General features: G+C 32.4%; 1 protein-coding gene and 1 long non-coding RNA gene across 2 annotated transcripts in view; one reads left to right on the plus strand and one right to left on the minus strand.

Moving 5' to 3' along the window:
* Lnk (SH2B adapter-like protein Lnk) overlaps positions 1–18,679 on the plus strand; it is a 36,705-nt gene that overhangs the window by 5,281 nt on the left and 12,745 nt on the right. The gene's annotated exons all lie outside the window — the stretch shown is intronic.
* Positions 6,316–8,806, minus strand: LOC135948807 (uncharacterized). The gene is made up of 4 exons (XR_010575843.1): positions 8,490–8,806; positions 6,924–8,431; positions 6,694–6,850; positions 6,316–6,632 (listed from the first exon to the last, which is right to left on the minus strand). It is a non-coding gene; the product is annotated as an uncharacterized LOC135948807 (long non-coding RNA).

Genomic DNA, 18,679 nt, shown 5'->3' on the forward strand with positions numbered 1-18,679 from the left:
AAAATGTGGCCTTATCTCTGCTCCTCTTCTATTTTCAAGTGTTTCCTTAAACGTACGTCGTAGTATTTTGTAATTATTATTATTTTTTGTCGTATTTTTTTTCTTACATATTCGTCGTACATCCTTTTGATTTGTGTCCTTTCTCAAGGCTGTTGTTGGGTTGGCATATACTGCACACAATCCCAATGTCACACTTACATATGGATGTGATGAACACATACTTATAAACATACTCGTATATACTTGCATTTTATATATAATGTTCATACTTACAAACATTCTTATGTATTGTACGTTGTACGTACATTTAGTCCTTTTCCTAATTTCATAACAATTTTTCTAGGCTCTTTTGTTTTGTCTTATAATTTTTATTAAATTTACTTTTGCTTTCATTTGTTTTTTTGAGTTTCTTCACATCATCATACCATCCATCCATCGTCATCATTATTATGTTTTTATGCCAGCTCGCTATCCCAGTCAACATTATTTGCCAATTTAAATAGGTATATGATATCAGAATTTTCATAACTCATTCTGAAAATTTATCAGAAAATAAGCCGACTTGGATTACCAAGTCATTAATATAGACAATATGGATATCCAATAATTTATATTTCGAAGACCTTTGCAACGGCTTATATATGGCCGAAGTAAGTCGCAACTACAATTGGTCAAACTCGGGAAAAATAGTTTTTAACACGATTTTTTCTCTTACTCAAATTACATATTAGCGGTATTCACTGTTAAGTGCGAATGGTCTAGCATCATTGCAAATGCAAAATTTTACCGTAATCCAATAACAAAATACACACAAAAACATTTACAATTTTGCATTTGCAATGATGCAATACCATTCGGACTTAATACTGAACTCCGCTATTGTTTTTGTAAATGTTGTAAAACAGACTTCACCTTATACTAAATTCGCCTTGCTGTTTGCCCTAGAAATAAAATTCGCTTTGGTTTGTTTTCAATTTTCAGAATTTAATTTTGTACTTATTTTCTTTTGTTAATTAAGCAAAAAACAAAATTCATAAGTATTTTTATTGGAATTCGAACTCTGTATTAGTTAAATATTTGGAAAAGTTTCCATTGAATTGTCAACCACTGACTTTTTGAAGAATTTCAAAATGTTTTGAAATTTTGCACGTGGTAACCCATTACACTTAGGTGTTATTTTGCTCATGCACACGAATACACACACACACAAGCAAACCAACAACATACAGAAAAATAACAACAAATTAAGAAAAAATAAAATAAACAATTTAAAATTGATAAAATGTGTGGGACGTAACAACGACGACGGCGGACGTAAAATAATTTTTATAATAGTGTTGTTGTGTTATGCTTTGTTGTTTCTATTTTTATATTTTGAAAGAAAGCGGCAAAGCTCTAAGTTATTAAATTCTATGTGTTGTGTTGTTTTTGTTTCTGTTACTGCTATTTTGCTTTAAGCGCCGTCACACGGCATTCTTTTGATTATCACTGTTTACGTTTTTAGTTTAGTTTTGTTTTTATTTTATTTTTGTTTTCCAGTTAAACATTCTTCTGTCAGTCAGTTAGTTTAGCATTGTTGTTGTTGTTATTATTGTTATTTTTACTTCAATTTCATTTGTTTACACAATATTTAATGCTATATTGTTGACGACATTGTTGTTGTTGATTTAATAGATTGTAGTTGTTATTTTTGTTTCGCATTTAAAGAGGTATTAGTAGCAGAAGTAGTTAAATTAAAAAAAAAACTGTTGGAACTGTAAGTGCTAAAAAATACCTAAATCTAATAACAAATTAACACTCCCTATTAAGTTAATCAGTTTTGAAATTAGAATAAGTTTTTGATACATAAAATTTAAACTATGAATAAGAAAGGAAAAAAAAATAAGAAATACAGTGGTTGACAATACAATGGAAACTTTTACAAATACATATTCAATAAATAGTTCAAAATCCAAATAAAATCGTAAGAATTTTTTTTTTATTTTTCATTAATATACAGCCCTGTCACACATTTTGATCGGAATGGTTTCAATTCCGTAGTTTTTATTCCGATCGATTTCGTTTTAGGTTCTTCAGATTTCGTGTAATTAATTAATTCCAAAAATATTTAATAAAGTAAAGGAATTGATTAAAAATTTTAGAAAAACAAATAACAATTTCATCCCGAAAGAAATTTTCTCTTTACTTTTTCTGAAGAAGCTAAATACGGAATTAATTCCACTTTCCATCGGAATGTGATTCTGTGACAGGCCTGATAATTCGTAAAAAAGGTATACCTAATAAGTTTTCACGGTTATATGTTATAAATTTCCTAAAAATACATGCAACACATTTTTGGAACTGCCTTTTTTAAAAATTTTAGCTCTAGCAAAAAATGGGTCAAGGACGAGCAGCTGGATATTTTTGCATTAGGTAAAGGAATAATCAAAGAACTTATTTTGAAAATATGACAAATATAGAATTTTTTTTTTAGTTTAACCAAAATTGAGAAATATTGAAAAAATGGATAGTTGGTAAATATCAATTTTTTTCTATTATTTTCTTAATAAATAGACCTATCAATAGAATCAAAAAGAATGGCTAAATTCAGTCAACTTTGAAGGGCTATATTTGAAGGGCACATGAAATTTTGATTTTTGCAACCTCACTTGTTCTACAGGCGCCACTGTGCGTTGTCATGATGGAATATTACGGTTTCATGTCTGGCCTCAGATACTGGGCGTTTTGCGGCCAATGATCGCTTCAAATCAGTTGTGTTCGGTACAGGATCATTGTGATGGTCTGGTTAGATTTCAGATATTTAGTTTTGGTGTCGATTCGGTTTGTAGGTCAGTCTTCACATACGATCTCTTACGCATGGGGTTATCGAAATGGACCATTTTTTTACCCTTCACCTTCGTGAGAAGGGTATATATAAGTTTGACATTCCGTTTGTAATTTCTACATTTTTCATTTCCGACCCTATAAAATACACACATGATGCATTAAACACATTCAAGACAACAGGCTACACGAACACAAATTCTGCTGGTTACAGTTGTAGTCGTGTGGCAGCTACTGAATTATTTTAAAGACGACAGCTACAAAGTAAACAGCTGATTAATAATTCAGTGGTGCCACTTTAATAAAAAATAACCGTACAAAATTCCAAAGTAATTAAGACTGAAACAATTATTTTGAGTAAAAATATATATATGGTTATAATTAATTATGTACCTGTTATTAATTTATTTCAATATGGTTATCAGAAACTTCTCTTAATTAAGTAAAAAAAAATATATTTTTTTAAGCACTAATTTGATTTACATTTTTTTTATTATATTAGCAACACTATTTCTGTTTTGTAGTTGACAAAAATAGAAATTAGTCTAATTCGGCTACATCGGCATGAGTAGTCGTGTGGCCGTGTAGCTGTGCTGTCGTTAAAATAATCGTCTCCATATAAACGTGTGCATTTTATTTTTGACAGATTGAAGTTGGTAGCCTGCTGTCTTGAATGTGTTTAATGCATGACTGATGAGTCAATGAATGAGTGAGTGAATGAATGAGTCAGGCCTTGTATTTTTAAATATATACATAGATTAAAAAAACCCAAAAAGTCGATCGTACGTATACTTTAGTAACTGTGTGTATATATATTCTGGATCATTATAGATAGCGGAGTCGATTAAGCCATGTCCGTCTGTCTGTCTGTTGAAATCAACTTTCCGAAGCCCCCGAAATAACCTATATACACGATTCATACATTAATATCTCCGGAATTCTTTCGACTCGGTTGCTATCGAGAAAATCGGTCCACAAATGTCTGAGATATAAGGAAAAAATCAGGACAACCTCGATTTTTGACCTATATCTGGATTACTAAGTCAATAATATAGACAATATGGATATCTAATGATATATATTACAAAGACCTATATAAGACCATATTAAGTTGGACCTTCAATGGGTCAAAATCGGAAAAAAAATATTTTTTAACCAGATTTTTTTTCGCTAAATATTAACAAAAAAAAAATTTTAAATTTAAAAAACACAATTCCCAAAAAAAAATGTTATCAAGAAATGAAAAAAAAACTTTGGAAAAAAAAATAAATTTTGTTTACCTAAAAACTTATATTTTTCTGGCAACACAAATTGCAAATATTACTACATACGAAAAGACCAGAAATAATAACAACAACAACGTAATTAATAGCAGCGGCAGCAGCTAATAAACAAACAAATTAAAGCATAAATAATGAAAAACAAATAAACAAGTGTCGTCTTCCCTTGTGACTTGAATCACAAATTGTCAGACGATGTCGACAATGATTTTATTGTTATTGTTGTTATGAATGTACAGTATTGGCCATAACTAAAGCACCCCCTCAATGAATTTTTTCAAATCATAATTTTTTTGATAAAAACGGCTTTTTTGGGATGTATTTTGTATATATTTTATTAACTAATATTGTTAATGTTCATTTAATATTCATTTAGTAAAAGATAATTTTATCAAAAATTAATTTAAAATGATAAATCATATAAAAACTCAAAACGCAACGGACAAAACAAAAGCACCCTCTTATAAGATGTTTAAAAATTTGACTCGGTACTGCATATTTGCAATGTGAGTTATCGGGAATCACAATGAATGCATTTAAAAATTCCAAAAGATAAAAATAATGGAAGTCGTAGTGTGTAAAATTTAAGTTTTATACAGTTTATTGTTAAAAAAAACAATGGTAAGGAACAAGTACTCCAGTGAATTTAAAATTAAAGTTATTGAAGACTGGAAGACGGGCTTATCACTACATGAATTGAGTAAAAAATATTCAATTAACAGATCAATTATTTTCCGTCTCGTTTCAAAATTTTTTAAGACTGGCCTCATATCACCGGTGCATTCTGCAGGTCGTTCGCATAAAACCACACGATATGATGATTCCTTGATCAAAAGAGCAATACAAAAAGATTGTAGAGCATCCGCTAGTCAAGTGAGAACAAGTTTAAGATTATGCGTTAGCGATAGAACAATCGGTAGAAGAGTAGTAGAAGCCCGTTTATTCAGCTGACGACCAGCAAAAAAACCAATTCCATCAGCTAAGAACTAGAAAGCTACACTGAAGTTTACCAAAGCCAACATCGACTGGAGTGTCCTAAAATGGTAGACAGTACTGTTTCCTGACGAATCCAAATACAACTTAAAAAGTTCCGCTGGAATAAGGCGTGTACGCAGACCAAAAGGAGAAAGATTAAATCCTAAGTATTGCAAATGAACAATTAAGCATGGAGGAGACAATGTAATGGTCTGGTGATACTTTTCTGGTCAAGGATTTGGGCCAAATCATAAAATTTATGGGATTATGGATCGCTTCATGTACCGTGATGTATTGAAAGATGTAATGTTGCCTTATGCCAGTGAAGAGATGCCACTTATAGGGAGCTTCCAACAGGATAACGATCCTAAGCACACCTCCAAAGTTTGTAAGACTTGGCTTCAGAGCAATAAGATTCAAGTTCTTCATTGGCCTAGTCAATCTCGCGATCTTAATCCTATTGAAAACTTGTGGCACATTGTTAATATGAAAATAAATCGTGAAAATTGCGGAAATAAGGATCGGCAATTTTCACGATTTATTTCATGCCGTTAAAATAGCCTGGGAAGGAATATCGAAAAACGCCATAAAAACATAATATCTTCTATGCTAAGAGATGTTCTTGTGCCATCCAAAACAAAGGATTTGCAACAAAAAATTAACTAAATTTTTTTTTTTATAGTACGTCCTTGAAGGGGTGCTTTAGTTTTGTCCGTTTCATTTTCTACCTTAAAGTATTTTTTGATTTTAAGTTACCTCTTATGGAAAGGTTAACTTTCGAAGTATTTGTTTATCAATAATAAACATATTAACAATTGAAAATAATACATAATAGATATTTAAAAATTTGTTTTTATACAAAAAAATACCATATGAAAAAATGCACTGAGGGGTTGCTTTAGTTATGGCCAATACTGTATGTATGTATGTTTGTTGGTAGTTTTGTTGCTCTTTTCTCTCTTACTATTATTGTTATTATTATTCACATGTTTACGAATATTTTTGCTTTGTTTTGTTTTTCGATCGTTTATAAAAAGTTTAAATATGGTGGTGGCCAGAGAAGCAAGCCGATTGAAAATTTTCGGCGGCGGCTGAAATCCAAAAATTTTCAGCGGCGGCGGCTCAGCTGGTTTGCGCCGATGTTTTTATCGGCTTAAAAAAAAAATCAGCTGCGCCGAATTAAAGCATAAACAACGTAAATACAAACGTCATTCTCGGAGAAGAAAAATAAATAAGCTTAAACAAAACGTAAAAAACAATGTTTTATTCATTTAACAATTAATAAATAAAAATAAACATAAAATTAAAGAGATCGTAGTACTTTTGATTGGCACAGTCTGGATTTTAATAGGAAAATTACTTAATATTTAGTATTGGCTCTACCAAATGGTTGTTATCGTGCACAAATAGTTGTCTCTTTACGGTAAAGGGATTTAGTCGGCTTCTCTTGGCGGTTATACATGCCCCAGCTACAGAAAATGCTTCCTCTGATGATGCGGAAGTGGCAGGAATCCCAAAACAAAAATTAGCCAATTTGGATAAGTTGGGATAATACTTAAAACAAAAGATATCTTATCAAAAATTGAACTGTTAAAGGTTTTAAAATAATACTAACCTCTTCATTTTTTTTTCCACCATTCTAAACATTCCAAATCTTCCTGTGGTGCATCAAAGTATGTTTTTATTTCCCGTGAGATGTTGGAATGGCTTGTTGTTTGCGTGCTGGTTGATGCCACAAAATCTAACATTTCCTTTCGAAGTTGGGATATCTTCTGTAATTGAAAGTGTTTGAATACATGAAGATTATAGAAACTTACATATGAATTTATATGTTTTTTTACTCACCGGTTTTTTTTTGAAGGTCCGGGTTGTTCAACAATATGCTCAACGGGAGCTGGGGGATTGTCATTTAATATTTTTAATAATTCTTTATAAATTAAATCTTCTTTTGTGATATAGAGGCCTTCGGTGTACTCAACATCTAAAACTTGGTTTAAATCCATTTGGCTGTTCTTTGGAATTTTTTTTAACCAATTGTCCAAAATTGGCCAGTTACGTTGGCACGGATCCAGCAACGCGGCGACAACATGAATTTTTTTTATTTTAAAACGTTTGTTAAAGTTTTCTTTCGTAAAGTTGTATAACGAAATCATTATTCCAAATTCAGCCACGCTTTCATTATTTTCGAGCTGGCTTAAAATATTTTCGTAAAAAAATATTGCACTGCAAATTGTTGGATAACTTCGGCCTTGTAAATATGTGGTGGCTTTTTCAAAAATTGCCAAGAATTCCATAAACCCCTTAATAAGCTTCTTCTCCATTTCATTAAATATAAAAGCTTCCTTACCCGCTTTAATTAAGGCAATATTTATAATTTTTAGAGAAACTTCGGAACATGTAAAGAAGAGTATTCCAACGGGTATCGTTGGAATTTTTTAAGGTGGTGGATCCTTCCTCTTGTAGCTTTTCAATTGACAATCCAAACTCCTCCTCTAATTGCAATGACTCCGCAATTTCATTGCTTTGTAGAAGCATATCAATTAAACTATCGTCCTTATAGTCTTTTTGAATTGAAGCCAACTCCTCTGTGGCATATGATAATTTTTTATACACTTCTTTAAGTTTTTTCACTGTTTGTTTAATTGCTTCAAATTCGTAGTGCTCAAGAATGTCGTGGACCAAGAAGCGATGTAGAGAGTGCGCCATGCACTCGTATCGCAATATGTTAGATATTTTTAAACCCGATATTATATTGGATCCTCCATCGCTTACTGCATGAATGACCCTATCATTTATTTTAAATTTACTTAATGTTGATGTTACTGTATCGGCAATACGTGAGCCGGTATGGGGGTGGGAAAAACATTCTGTTGTTAGTGAAGCTGAAACCATTTCAAAATTTTTGCAATAATGAACCTTTATGTTTATGTATGCATTTTTTTTTGTAATTGTCTGTCCACAAATCTAACACTATCGAAATTTGTTTTGGAGCATCATTCAAAATAGTTTTAACTATGCCTAAGTAGACTTCATATACATCCTGCAACGCTGTAGTGGCTATAGTTCGGCTTCTGGGAAATTCCAGTTCTGGCTTTAAATGAGATATATATTTTTGAAACCCTTTCCTTTCAACTATGTTGAATGCCTGCAGATCCGAACAACACATTTCTGCGATTCTTCTAGCATTGGCAAATTTTTCATCCTCTTTTTTTTTATTCTTACTTGAAGATGATCCTGAAAGAGCTTCAGTGGTTTTTTTTAAACTAATTTCTGAATTCTTTGTTTTTAATTCAATTTCGTGTACGCTTCTTAGGTGCGTAATGTGGTTGGAAGTTGAGGTGGATACGGCGAAACTATATATAGCATTCATTTTTATCAAAAACGTAAAAATGACTATAAAAATGAACTTACCCTTTTAAAGTTGTATGCTCCATTTCGAAACATAATTTGCAGAAACGGTATTTTTCAAAAATTGACTTCCCGCGGAGGGTCAAAGTGCCAAAATAGTCCCAGACTATTGACCCTGTTCCTCTTCTCTCGCTGAGAACAATTTTGGCCACTTCCTTCGCAGCTTTGTTGCGCCGTAGAATTTGTTGGCATTCACCGACTTGATGATCGGCATAATTTTGAATAAGGGGGATATCATCATCAGAGCTGCCCTCCAAGACTTCATCCTCAGTTCGGAAAGATTGGGCACCGAGTATTTCAGCCTCATTAATTGTTTCGGAACTGGCTAGTTCCGTATTTTGTCTCTTGTCGTTTTTTAATTTAAAATAACTATTTATTTTTCGACTCATTATTAATTTTATTTAAATTTTCACTTTTATTTAAATTTTCACTTTTCACAACGTTGAATTTGAATTTTAAACTTTTAATAAAAAATCTATAACCGATTCTATATAACCGATTGCTTTTAATAATCAGTATTCGGATTTATATAATAATGTAACCGGCAAACAGTGTTGTATTTTGGGACGATTATTGTAAAAAAGTTACATTCATAAAACTATGTATATTTAAGTTTTTTTTAAAAATCGGCTCGAAATTAAGCCGCCGCTCAGCCGAGTAAATCGGCGGCGGCGTGGCTTGTTGGAAAAAATCAGCTAGCCGGCTAGCCGCCAGTCGCGCCGTTACGGCTTGCATCTCTGGTGGTGGCCCAATCAAAAATAGAATATGTATAGATTTATGTACATGCATACATACATACGTACGTACGTATATATAGTACGTTCGTGTACTTTTTAGGCACAATCACAAGTATTTATTTATTTATAGTGCAAAATGTGATGAATTTTTATTGTTTATTGTAATTTATTATTTTATTGATTTATAATTCTTTATTTTTTTTTTCGTTGATGTTTGGTCGATAGCTTTTGTTTTGTCGTTTGTCAGCGATAGTCGTGTGTTTAGGTTGTGTGTAGTTGATTTATTTTTAAAATTTGTGATTTTATTTTTAGGTTGTGTTTCTTTCTAAGTTGTCGCCTGCAAATTGTTTAATTTATTATGATTCACATTTCGTCATTTAACAAAAATGTTTTGGTGTGGTATTTTTATAATTTATGGGGATCATTAAAGATCAAATTCCTTTTAAATACCTACCTACCTATTTTTTTTTTTTTTTTGGTATGGAAATATTTTAATAAGATACATATAAAAATCAAAAAATATTTAGTATTAAACGGAAATGGTTTGTGTTCTTGGTGGATTTTGTGTACAACAAATAGAATATTCCCGAAAATTTTTTCAAATTAAAGAAATGTTAAACCAGGTTGTAATAAGTAAAATTATGCAGTTGAATTGTAATGATCTGAGGAGAAAAACTTGTTTAGATTACTATGATTTTGAAATTCCCATCTTCTGGCTATTTCAGCCACAATTGGAGGTAGATGTGAGATCATGATGGAGGATAGGCTGATAGTTCTGACCATCTCTCCCACATCCAACACATTCCTGAAAGTTATGAGCATTTCGATCAATAAACCCTAACTGCGTTAAAGTCAGACCACTTTCCCAACTTGGCCACAGTAAAGAAGCCAAGCGACTGACATAGCTTTACAATCTAAATTACCGAATTTCTCACGTGCCAGAAAGGATGAAAAAATCTTTTCGCCGTTTCTGGCATTCTCAAGGCAGAATTCCTAATCTCAAGCGGAACACCCAGTTGAACCTTAACCATTGCAGATCCGTCTCGCAAAAGCTATGGTCTACTATTAAAAGCCTACGAGGTTCGCACATTAATAAACACAATTTGTCGAACATTCCGAATAGCAGAATGGGGACAAAATATCAAAGAACATCAAATTAGATTTTGAGTTGGAAATATCATCTCAAATTCCAAACCCCGAAAGTGCTGATGTCATCTACATACATATATGTAAAATTTACTCAGCTCCTGGCAGCTAAACATATTTGGAATTTCCAAAACCCGCAAAGGTTTTGGAATCACTACTGTTGTCATCCCTGAAGGATCATTTCTGGATCGCCCTACAGGAACACCGCTTCAAGGTATCTCGTAACATAACCCAGATCGCTAATACCTCAATCATGAATTTCTCCAAAGCATTTGATACGTTTGACCAATCCATTCTGATTAATGACATCACGAACTTCACTCTAAGAAAGGCAGACAGACGAAGTTTGTGGGCGAGGAGTTGAAGAGGTATTGTGTGTATTACACAGGTTTAGGTTAGTTCAAAAGAGAATGAGAAAAATGTCTGCCTTTCAATTTCTGCATTGTAAAAGGGGACTAACCAACGAGTCAAATGCTGGTATCCAATTATCTCTTTGGCCAACTAAAAGTTCTGCAGTTTCGCTTTCACATCACGGACTAATGAAGTAAGCATGGATCTACCTATCAATCGAATGCACCTGTATCCCCACGGTACTCTACCATAAGATCCTAGGGTTAGTCATTGGCAGCTTATTTCACTTTTGCTCGCTCGTCTCATACATCTACCAGAAAATGAAATCAAGGAATAAAGACCTCAAAACTCACTTTGTCATATCTTGCTCTCCCCACACAAGCACAATTTAAATGGGCCACTCAATCTTGGATTTATCCAAAACATTTGATATGGTTGTCCACTCCATACTGTTTAATGACACCACGAACTCCACTCTAAGCTACGATGTCTAACGCTGGATTGTTAGATTATCTCTGTGGCAAACTTCAATGTCTACAGTGTGGGTTTTTACTTCATGGAGTAATGAAGTAAGGATGGAACTCTGCATTTCAGTCCAAGGCCTGAACCTAAAGATCCTAGGGTAAGTATTTGGCAGGCTTTTTAGATTTCACCTAAAAGTTTTCACTGACACTTCCGGCCATGATCAAGGAGACGATTGTAGCGACGTATAATGCAATTGGTCTCTCTCTTTCAAGTATTCCTCCTCAGTATGGACCTCATTTCCCTGCGACACTCAATAGCGAGGATTGCAGACGGCTCAGAAACCCAACCGCACTCCGAATCATCAATTATATATGTGGCAGACATTGAGTTCAAAGGCCAAATGCCGAAATATCGTAAGATAAAAATGGGAGTGCCACAAAGAGGAGTAGTTTCAGATATATTCTTCAGCCTATGTCTACCAAAAATTATCCATACGTTCCAAAATCCAAAAATTTTAGAGGTAATGTTCGACAGCTTTCTTCACTTTTCATTGCACGTAAATTACATCAACCAAATTGTCAGATATAAGAACAAAGTCCTTAAAGCTCTTGCTGGCACGTCTTAGATGGATAAAGATACGATTGTAGTGAAATACAATTCAATTGGCGGATCTCTTTTAATTTAAATTGAGGAATTGATTCCTCAGCTTCATTCCTACAAACGTCTTAGTATAATGCACTCCGAATTGCAACCGGATTTATAAAGATGACGTACTGGCCTCATCTTCAAGAGGAGGCCAGGTTAATGTTAGTTAGAAAACAATCACCCCTATCGGCAATAACATGTGAAGTTTTGTTCCCATGAAATATCCATTTCCCTCGAAGGGAAAATTGCTATCGGGAATATCATGATGAACTTTACATTCACAATAGTTGATTTTGTTCGTAACAGCTGTTTATTGTTTACAAAATTCCATCTAAAAATTTCACAACAAGGGGAATTTTTTTCACGTACAAAGTTGATGAACGAAAAAAGGAAAAGGGAAAATATTTCATGTGAAATGTTGATTCGTGATAGGGTTGAATGTGTTGTTGACTAGATAGAGCTCCAGTTGGCATGCTATCTGCGTAGTCACCCCCAACCATCAAGCTGATGCAGGATTCCCTTCCTCTTCGCATTCGGATGGACTTCCGACGCTTCAGACTTCGACCGATTGTCTATTGCAAGTGATCAGGCAATGTTTCATCAAATGACTGTCTCCAAAGATAATAATGGCTACAGATGCAACATATGAATCCCTGCGATCTCGTATAGTGAGAAACAACTACCCAGATACAAAAAATCAACCCAGCACAATTAAAAGCCGTTTGGTTTTCTCAACTGCTATCATGAATGAATTTATCCTGCCATTGCTTTGTCTGTCATAAAAGTCATAAAATTACCCCAGTAGGTCTACTAATTTGTGGTTCTTTGACAAAAACGATTGTCTCAACTATTTTAAACCAAACTCTAATGAAATTCAATTTTTATTTCCATTAAACTTTAAGAAAAAATCAACATCATTAAGCCACGTGTCTGAAAAGATTATCAGAACTACATACAAACATTCAAAGGCAAATGCTCAATGGAAAAGTAAATATAATGAAAAAAAAATAATAATACTATACAATAAGACTCTACAACTTGACTCGTACATTCAATCCATGATGTTGTTTCTAATAAATGCAGATAAAAAAAGATCGCCGGTTTTGTGTATTTTAGGTTTATGAGATTAATAATAAATAACAAAAATAAAAAATGTTTGCTTTTGCATTATATTATAATGTGTATTAGTACAATAATATAAAAGTTTATTTTATTTTGTTTGTTTTTTTATACATAGTATATAATTTTATTTTGCAAAAATTATGATAATTGTATACAGAAAATACCAGATTGTTACTCAATTTAAAATGTTTTTATTATTGCTACCTATTTGTGTGTTTATTTATATATTTGCGATTTTATTTTTAATGGAAATTCACACCCAACGTGCTAAATAAATATATAGAATACGGCTGTATAGAACTGGAGAAGATGGAGGTGGAAAAAGATAATAATAATGTGTAAACAAATGCACTTAGATAATTTTTTGAAAGGTTAAGAATGACTGACTGACATTATTATGAAATTCAATTTGAATTAGTTTAATTTTCATAACACACTTTACAATCAATGTTTGGTAGTAGAGCCTAACCCCCGTATTCATAAAAAAAATTTAAATTTAAACAATGTTTTAAAGCTAAATTTCCATACAAAATTTGATTTTAAAATGTTGTTTAAATTTAAAAATTGTTTATGAATACGGCCATAAATCTGCATCTTAAAGTAATTGAAATACCTGTTAAAGGTTTTCTAAACTATTTGATAGTGTAACGGCCATTTTCACAATGTACGATTATTTCATATTAACCGGGAAATTAACTAACTGTCGGTTTGTTTAACGGGGACCATTTAACCAACGGTTACCGATTTACGTTTCACCATCATTTGATTACTTAACCAAAGCATTCAGTAGAAAGTATGGCAATAATGCATACATTTGTTTACGAAAAATAGTGTAATGAAAGATTAAAATATAAAAAATTGTCTAAAAGACGGTATAAAAGATAATAATTTGTGTTTTCTTAGTGGTATAATAAAAAAACGTATAAAACTCAAAAATATTAAGGTACCTAACTGTAAAATTTACAGAACAAACTGAACAACAATTACTGAAAACCAACAAGGAAAAGTGCATATTTGTTGTTTGGTTTGTAAGTGCAATATCCGGGTGGTATATGGATCACCCCGTGCAAAATTTACTTTTCTTCGCTTTACACTTTTAAAAATTATAAATATTACAAAAATATAAATGTTTTTCCATGTTCTTTTATTATATTTCTTACAATTAAGATGCTAACCGGCGAAATTTGTTCGGTTATATTTAACAGCAACTTTGTTGTTAAATAGTGTCAATTAAGAATTAATCGTACATTGTGAAATTCAAATTAGCCTAACTTGCGGTTAAAGTTCACGTTAACTTTTAATCGTACATTGTGAGAATGGCCGTAAATGTAACAAAACACTTTTCGGTCACTGCGACAACATTTTTGAGATGAGGACTTTATTCTTAAAGCAGACTCTTATACGAGCGCTAAAATAATCTACCCACTTATCCGCACCTTCTGGGAAAATGAAAGTTTACCTGACGAATTAATACCAAATAAAAAAATAATTTAATAAACATAACAAAGAAGGGAGATCTTACAAACCCAAATAACTGGCGTGGTATTACTTTGCATTAGTATTAAGACAAGAGCAGGCGGGATTCAGACCCCACAAATCCATCATCGACTATATAAACAGTCTCCGAGTTATCGTCGAGCAATCTGTGGAATGGCGATCACCACTCTATATGTGCTTTATAGATTTCGAGAAAGCCTTCGACAAACTAAACCACAGTGTGATTTGGAGCGCTCTAAGGTGTAAACACGTCCCGTACAAACTTTTCTCACTTATTAAGTGCCTTTACCATAATGCTAGCTGTCGAACACAAAGTATACAGAGGCGTCACGAGACAGAAAGTAATATAGTTCTATATTTGTTTCATTTTTAGTAACTGCCCTTTTCATTTTGTTTAAGTCTTAATTTTCTGCCGCAATAATTCAATTTCTTTCCGATTTAGTTTGATGCAATCATTTATTTTTGTAATATTTCACTTTTAATTGCCATTGTACATATGGAGTTTTAGTTTGCAAATGTAAAAAACAACCAAGAATTTTGTTTCATTTAAATTTACACGTAAACAATACACACATTTTTATAATTTTACCATTTTAAAAAATTTTGTGCCACAGACTACGAAAAAATTGTCTTACAAATTTATTTGTTTGTTTTGTTCACATTTCTTTGTCTACCAAATTCGTGTTGTATATAGCGTTTTGCTTTAACACATCACTGATATTGTAGTACAAAATATATTGATATCTCTTTTTATGAGAACTGCCCTAACATCTGATTTGGCGTTTTTTAAACGTCAAATTTGACACTTCTGTATATTCTGTGCTGTCGAATTAGACACGGTAAAGTGCTTAGTAGAACTGTAAAGGTTGAAATCGGTGCTCGGCAAGGCTGTGTATTATCACCACTTCTGTTTAATATAGTCCTAGACACAATTCTACGAAGTGCTCTCCAAAACGGCAAGTTAATTATATGGGGACTGCAAGGCCGTCTTAATGATCTTGACTACGCAGATGACATTTGCCTTTTGGCTCACAGCTTCTGAGACCTTGCTTCAAATCTGCGAAGCATAACAACAAAAACAGATGCGGCTGGTCCTAAGATAAATACTGCTAAAACCAAAACCCTCCGAGTTAATGCGACATCCCAAGAGTTATTTGAAATTAGCAATACTCAAATAGAAGAAGTCAGCCATTTTTGCTACCTTGGGAGCATAATTTAAAGAAACGTAGGGTCGGGTGAAGACATTGACAACCGTGTACAGAAAGCGCGACAAACTTTCGGTCGTTTAAGACCTATTTGGAATTCGTCTTCCATTTCCCAGCGTACAAAGTTAACCATTTTTAACACACTCTTTTTTATGGTTGTGAGACGTGAAACGCTGCCCCTCGAGACATGCAAAAGATCCAGGTGTTTGTGAACCAGTGTCTTCGCAGGATCTTGCGAATATTTTGGCCCAATATTATGCTCTGGGAACAATCGAATCAACAGCCCATAGCCTCAGAAATAAAAAGACGTAAATGGCGATGGATTGGACATACATTGAGAAGGCCATGGAATGACATCACAAGGAATGCAATTGAGTGGAATCCACAAGGCAGCAGAAGAAGGGGACGTGCAGCTCATACATGGAGAAGACAAATCGACGCAGAAATATCCGGAATGCATAAGAGTTGGAGCGAAGTGAGAGCGTTAGCACAAGATAAGAACATGTTCAAGCAATTTATTGAGGCCCTATGCTCCATATAGGATCAACGGGAACATATATATATATAATTTATTTATAGAAATGTACATATAGGTTACGAAAAGGGCACACGAATTTACTTATGACAGCCAATATTTAAAAATCTCCATCTTAAAGTTATTGAAATATGCATTTCTCACTAAGTCTATTATAGGTTTTCTAAACTCTTTGTGTATTCACCACTAATGTAACAATGAGGACATCATGTTTAAATCAATTTATTTTATTGAGATGTTGAAATATAAGTTTACGAAACGGGCACACGAATTTACTTATGAAAACCAATATTGAAAAATGAAGGTAGATCAAAAGCTACATATAGCTTTTGTGTTTCTTAATTAGTTGACCTATGTAATTGTCGAAATGTATGTTCCTTTTGAAAGCTGTAAGTTTTAAGCTTTTGAAATTTTAAAATTTCGTATAAAAATTTAGGTAAGACTTCACCCATTATCAACTCGAAATAATTGCATGAATGTTTTTGAACTTACTTACAAGTATATACATAATTAAAAGTAATTTCTAAGAATTTATTTAAGTTTATTAGAAATATATACACATACCTCCATTGTCATAATCAATTTTTAAATTTATAACAGTTTTTAAACAAAATTTCTGTATAAAATTCAATTTATAAACATTTAACATAATATAATTTTCATTATGAAAAAGAGTTAGTCATTTAATTGTTCACTTTTCGAAATTTATGTTCCTTTTGAAAGCTGTAAGTTTTAAGCTTTTGAAATTTTAAAATTTCGTATAAAAATTTAGGTAAGACTTCACCCATTGTCAACTCGAAATAATTGCATGAATGGTTTTGAACTTACTTACAAATCTATAAATAGGATAAATATTTAACTGTTATTTTCAGGTTTTCAAAAATAAACCTTGAATTTTTCACTTTTCGAAATTTATGTTCCTTTTGAAAGCTGTAAGTTTTAAGCTTTTGAAATTTTAAAATTTCGTATAAAAATTTAGGTAAGAACTTCACCCATTATCAATTCGAAATAATTGCATGAATGTTTTTGAACTTACTTACAAGTCTATAAATAGAATAAATATTTAATAATTTTATTTAATGTCAAGTTTAATACAGGGTGGGAAAATTTGAGGTTTTGTAGTAAATTATTACTTTGACATTTATTTAGTACAAACCTGGGAAATTTTAACCATGAAAGGTTAAACTTGCAAACAACAAATTGTAATTGTGAAAATTGGCTTTATGAAAACCCCATTTTCAATTATGCAGTTGATCAGGCGATATCATCGACCTGTAATTTATCGAAAATGAGCAAGGAAATGATGTCATCGTGAATTCTCGGCGCTATTAGTATTTTACTTGTATAGTTTTATTTATATAAATTAACTGAAAAACAAACAACATAATTAATTATATTCTGAAAAAAGGGAACAAAATTAAAAATATTCACTATTTCGCTACTGACAAAACAATGGAAACTTTTAAACTTCTGCAAGAAAGAAGTGTAAGACGAAAATAATATTTAAAAGAACGATGTAAAAAGCATTCTGTTTACAGTTATTTTATTTTATTTTTAAATTCTGGTAATTTTTCACAATTTCTTTTTCTAAGTTTTTCGCATAATTTCTTTTTTTCAAAGTTAAAATTTGTGAAGACTTAAAAAATAAAATAATTAACGATTTTAAAGCTGGTTTATAAAAAAGTATCTGTGACAAATATTCAATAAATAAATCAGCAGTTTCAAAAATTATAAAGAAATTTCGTGAAACCGGTTCTGTAAAAACTCAACATTTCGGTGGAAGATCTCGTAAGACTACTCCTAGACAAGATAATTTAATAGCGAGAGAGTTCAAGAAATTCCCAAAAATAACTCCTCGAGATGTTGTTAATAGCCTAAAATTAAAAATAAGTACCCGAACAGTTAGTTGCAGGGCAAATGAGGCTGATCTTGGTTGCTATCGTCCTGTGAAAAAACCACTCATTTCTAAAAAGAACCGTTCTGCTCGTCTACAATTTGCCAGGGATCATTTAAACTGGTCGATACAGAAATGGAATACTGTCCTCTTTTCCGACGAATCCAAATACAATTTAAGAGGCAGTGATGGGAGAACATTTGTAAGACGACCAAAGGGAAAAAGATTAGATCCAAAGTACACAAATAAGACTGTAAATTTTGGCGGTGGCAATATTATGGTATGGGGATGTTTTTCAGGGCAAGGTATGAACCCAATTCATATTATAAAATATACCATGACAGGTATAGGATACAGAACCATATTAAACGATGTTATGTATCCATACGCTGAGGAAAATATGCCCCTAGTTTGGAGATTCCAACACGACAACTACCCGAAACACACCTCTAGGGTTGTAACCGAGTGGTCAATCGTCAGATCTCAATCCCATAGAAAATCTATGGGAAATTGTAGATCGTAATATAAGGACCCAAAATTACACCAGGAATGAAGATTTATCGGAGGCGGTTATAAGGGAATGGCAAAATATTTCA

Source organism: Calliphora vicina, chromosome 1 (assembly GCF_958450345.1).
Source record: "Calliphora vicina chromosome 1, idCalVici1.1, whole genome shotgun sequence".
In the NCBI taxonomy this organism is placed as follows: Eukaryota; Metazoa; Arthropoda; class Insecta; order Diptera; family Calliphoridae; genus Calliphora; species Calliphora vicina.